Consider the following 5,566-nt stretch of genomic DNA (forward strand, 5'->3'; position numbering starts at 1 on the left):
GAATGCTGGGACAATTGGGGGGAGGGGGAAGGTTCAGGAAAAAAAACAAAAACAAAAACAAACAAAAACAACCAACCAATCCACAAACCCAGTAGCCTCTCAGGATTGGGTTGGAGCATTAAAACGAGGGCACTGATCCGAGTTGCTGGGGAGAGGTGAGATCACCCCCTCCGGGTGTGTTTGACAAAGGCTCGCTCTGAGAAGAAACTCAATAGACCTGCTTTGGAAATTTGTGAATGTGAGGGCTGCTCTTGTGGCAGGAGAGGGGAGGGACTACCTGGACTTTCCCACCGAGCTCAGGAAAGTCAGTGTTGCAAGTTTTCTTGTGATAGGTGTGCAACCACGTACCTCATGACGTGGCTCCCATGAGAATTCATGCCAGACGCAGACTTGTGCCAGAGCACAGCTCTGGAGCGGTTCGATCCAGCACTGCGGGATGGAGGAGCGGAGAGGAGGCCAGGGAGGAGAGCACAGGGAGGGGGAAGGATCAGCAAACAGCAGCATGGTCTGTCAGGGAGGGAGCCGTGCAGCTGCTGATCCAGGACTTGGGATCCCACGTAGTGTTCTAACAAAGTCAGCCATTTGTGGAATTCTGGGGCGCCGATCCTGTGGCGGGGGGTGGGGGGGTTCGTCTTGTGGGTTCTTTCATCAGATCCCTCAATGGCTTTATAGCCCCACAATTCACAGTTGCCTCCTCTACTTGTTCTGTGTGTAACTTCATCAAGTGGTTCTGGTGACACTCAAACCTAGAAGCTGGAGATAGTGTTTTCCCACCAGCACCTAAACACAGAATTTCCTTCTGCGGCATTGTCGAAATAGTTAATTTTTTTATAAGGTTGCAATGTTTCTATTGGAAACATCTGTTTACATTCCATATTCCAATAAAGTTCTATTGGCATCGATAGCAGGTCAATCCATTTGTATAATTCACTGAAACCAATAAATATCTATACGTCTGAATGCCTGCTGCCTCAAATCTATGGGATGGCCAGAAAGAGTGAAAGCTGAAGGGACTTCCTCCTCCAGGAGGTCAGGCTGGCTCTCCTAGCCCCTGTTTTCTGGGTATTTTGGGATCTCTTAGTCTTTGGTTGCAGTTCTTCATGCTGTGAGCCCTGAGGGCAGATTGTCTCTACTTCACGGGCCACAGAGGCAGTGCAGGGGTTTGGGCGCAGCCTGGGAGTCAGCTGTTGTGGTACAGAGGACATGACCATCCGGTGCCCGAGGTGCTGCTTGCAGGCTCTGCTATGTGGCTGGTCAGAGAAAGTCACTGAAGCATGGCTAGAAGTTGGGGTTCTCCACATGCTTGTCTCCTCTCAGCCTGGGGCATAGTGTTTTCGTAAAGACGTGCTGAGCAGGGAGTGGCTCTTCCCTCCCACCCTGGGACATGACCAGTGCATGAGCTCTGTCACCAGCGTCTGGGCTTAGGGCCCTGGCCAACGCTGGCTCTCCTGCAGATGCTGCTGAAGGCTTTGGTGAGGGTTTCCAGCCTTTTGTCCTCTCTGCCTGACCTACAGGCTGCCTGGCCTGAGGCGTGCAGGTCCCTTGTGCTCTTAAGCTGTACTAATACCAGCGGGGTTGATTTGTGGTTTGAACATCAATTTCTGAACCAAAACCATGTCGAGCTGCTGCACTGAGAAGAGGAAGGAGTGGATGTTTCTCATGGCATGTCCCAGTTGCTCCAGGGAAACTTGCCCGTTTTCTTGGTCTTGTGTGTTGCCAGCTTCTGGAAGGCTGAGGCAGAAGAGGCACGGGGGAGAAGAACGGGTTCAGAGTGAGAATTTTGATAGGTGAAGAATGTTGATCATTGTATATGAGTGCTTGACAGTGTCCAAACCTGATGGTAGAGTTTCAAGGTGGTGCTTCGGGAAGTACCAGTTCTGTAAACTTGCATCAGAAATTACTTCCTTGTACCCTCGAGCAGAGGAAGAGAGATGCTCTTCCCAGCCAGTGAAATGGCTAAATTCCCTGGTTGCAGTAACCAGAGAGGCTGGAACAACCTGCCCTGTATCTCCCAAACCCTTACACGCATTGTCCTGCCTGTAGGGATAGCCAGGAGCTGGAGAAGATGAGTGTCTTGTCCTTAGGAAAGAAGGAGGCTGGGGAACATGCATCTTCGTATGCTTTCTCCTGGAGGAAGTTGGGCGAGTCCTGGTGCATGTCCTGGCCTTTCAGCTGGCCTGGCCCCAGCTTTCCAGCAGAGGTGGAACACAGGTTCAGCTGAGTGCCTTGTAAAAGGAAAGGCTCCAAAGCAGAACCCCAGCAGCCACTGAGGGGTGCGGTAAGCGGCTTCCCCAGCTTGTCTGTGCCTGTTGCAGTGGCACGGCCGGGAGCCTTTAGGACCCGAGGAGATGTTTGCAGCAATGGAAGGAGACAACGCAGGAGAGTGGAGAGAAAAAAGTCCTTCTGTATCGTAATTCAAAGAATTCCGTGTTGTTGAATAAAAGATTTTTAAAAGCATACGAGGAGGAGCATTCAGTGGGGAGGGAGCTGTGGCGCAGCACCGGCCACACTGGAGACTGATGAGAGCATGAGCTGTTCCCTGTGACCTGCCAGGACAGGCTGGGCGAGGAGAGAAGGAGGAACTACTTGTACAAAATCACCATGGGCAGAGGCAAAGGAGCCACTTGCCACCTTTGGAGTGCCCCTCTTTAGACCCCCACACTCTTCTGGAGGTGCCTGCCTGGGTGATGGTCTGAGCGCTGATGCTGGTACCTGCTTTTCCCGGTCTGTGCCACTTGGGCATGGCTCTGCCCCTGCATTCCAGGAGCTCCCACCTCTTCCTCTTTCTTGGGCCGAGACTCTCCTCCTCCCTGGCATCCTCACTGCAAAGCCATGAGCTTGGAGCTCCTGCCCACGGGCCTCTACCTCTCAGGAGTTCCCCTGTGGACATGGTGCTTCACTGGTAGCTCTCAAGAGAGCTTGGCTGCAGTACTGGTGGTCAACCAGTCTGTGCCCTGGTCTTAGATGTTAACGGACCACTTGAAGCTCTAGTCTAAAAACCTCCAGCTGGACTCGGTATGCCTGTACATGGCCACTTCTCTCCCCTTGGCCCCTTCCTTCGCTGCCCATGTGCTTTGCCCTACACAGTTTTCCCTGATGCTGCTGAAGCTAAGGGTACCCCTGAGACAAGGCTCCTCACTGGGAACGACAGGCCTGTTGCTGGCTCAGGTAGGGTGAGCCGTGGGCTCCTGCCAGCACAGAACCACACTGCGCTGCTCTCACCCAGTCCCGGGCAGCAGCTGGAGTGGAAATGCTGGAGTGAGTCCTCACACAGAGCGGTACGGGTGGAAATCTGCCAACACAGCCCTTGTGCACCGCACCTGGAGATGTGCCAACATGGGGCCAGACGTGGACATGTGCATCAGGTGAGTTCAAGCTCCTGGTGCTGCAAGGCAGGGCTTGGCCCGTTTCCCAGCCACAGTGTCGTGACAGCCCTGTTGTATTCCAGACTCGGCTGATTTCGGGTACCTACTTTCAAAGAGGCTCTTTTTTTTTTTTTGGCTGGTGGAGATGTGGCCAGTGATGAGAACCTGTGCCTGTAGGGAAGAGCCCATGGTGGAGTCCACCTGAGGTCCACAGGTGCTGGACAGAAGGACCACTGCAAACACACACTGAACTGATGTTCCAAGTGCTATTGTTACCTCATCCACCCCTCTTCTGACACCGATGGGTCATGCCTGCTATTCCCACCTCAGGTCCTCTCCAAGTTAACAGCTTGTCTCTGACTTTTTAACTGTTGCTTATCAGAAGTAAACTCTTCCTTGCCTGCCCCTTGTTTTGTGTCCTTGTCCAGAGTCAGAAAGGTTCTGTTCATTTGCATCCCTTGCTTCCTGCAGGATGTGCTGGCACTGCCTCCTTCTGCACACACTGATGTTTACACCCCTGTTCTCTTCTGACACCTTGCCCAGCAGCAGCCCAACTTCCTGCTGCTCCTCCTCCTGCACTGCTTGGAGGTCAGCCAGCAGTTCCAAAGCCTTTGTGTGGGTTTCCTCAGCACCTAATGCCACTTCTGTACCTTGTCTCACCTTGCATGCGGTGGCTATGGATCTCTGTCCAGTTCCATTTTTGGTTTCCCCGTTACAGCTGGCCTTCATCCAGTCCTGCTCCCGTAGGAAAATCCAGGCTGGGAGAGACAACTGGAGTCACCTGGACAAACCCTTGGATCTCACGCTCCTTGCAGAACTCATGGCTTTGTTCTCAGCTTCGCCATGCAGTGAAGACTTTGGGCTCTCAAAGGTAGTGTCTGAATCTGGTTCTGGTTTTACTGGTCCAAGCTCTATCCTTTCAGCTGGTCTGCTGGGCCACGCAGCCAGCCTGAGGCACCTGCTGTCCAGTGATGGCTTCAGCTGAGAGGGAGCTTGTCCAGGTTAGGATTTCCCAGGCCACAAACCTGGACTGTGTGCTCTGAGGCAAGCGCAGACTTGGTGATCCTGGAGAGACCTGCTATGCTTTGCTCTATTAACTGCACCCAGCAATGTGAAACTTCAGAGGAGCAATGTTTCAGGAGCTTCCTGAAGATCTCATTCCTCTGAAGGCATTGGATTGCTGGTAGCTCTGACAGGCAGGAAATGCTTTGGTGGCCAAGCATTTCTGAAGCAGGCAACCTCTCCTCACTTCTTGGACCAGATTAGTCTCTTAGGATGGGCCGTTTCCTCCACCTGCTCCCCAAAATCCAATTTCTCTACACTGTAGGAATTGGGAACAGGTGTGATGTAACATGCCAATATCTTCCTCGTGATCTTCCAGGTAGACAACACCAATGTGTGAGTCTTGTTGAAATACATCTCCTAGAGGCCTCTTTCTGAATGCCAGCCTCAACTATTAACCTATGTCAAGGCCTCATCAGCCTTCCCTGTTCCTGCCCTCTCCTTTAGCCTGCATGTGCCTCAGCAAGGAAGAAAGGCAACAGGTATTATTTTTTGTTAAAATTCCTTGAGAAATAAAAACAATTTGAAATGTATTTCCATGCGCATCCCTTGCAGCAAAACATGGCAAGTGGAGAGCACGTGAAGGAGCCGGCTGTTCAGGAACGGCAGCTGGCTATTCATCCCAGTTGTCTCTCACCATCTGATTGAGGGAACAAGTTCTTGAATTGTGCCATATAAAGCGTCCTCTAACCCACTGACTAAATATAGCTGCTCATTTCTAAATAATGCCTTGCTGCTGGCGTGCTGCACTTGGGGGAGCTCTCGCGGAGGAAGGAGGAGACGCTGCTGCCCCGGTGCTGCGAGGGACCACGTGTTGTGCACAGCCCCAGCCTTTGTAGCCCAAGGGAGAAACAGCCAGAAGCAGCAGGCACTGCCGGGGTTGTCAGCAGGGTTTGGACGGGGCATTAGTTAGCAACAAGAGCTACATGGGGGCCCGGAGTTCAACTGCAGGACCATGAAGCTGATGCAGGATGGTGATTTTTAATGCTGTTTGGTGTCCGTACATTAAAAATAGATACTACAGGTGTTATTACAGCAGGAAGAAATATATTTCAGTTAAAAAACGTAAATTCTAGCCCAAGCTGTCCCTGTTAAGCCTCACCAGCTTCGTTGCCCTTCTCTGGACCTGCTCCAGCCCC

The sequence above is a fragment of the Merops nubicus genome, unplaced genomic scaffold (assembly GCF_000691845.1).
Source record: "Merops nubicus isolate BGI_N331 unplaced genomic scaffold, ASM69184v1 scaffold26612, whole genome shotgun sequence".
NCBI lineage: Eukaryota > Metazoa > Chordata > Aves > Coraciiformes > Meropidae > Merops > Merops nubicus.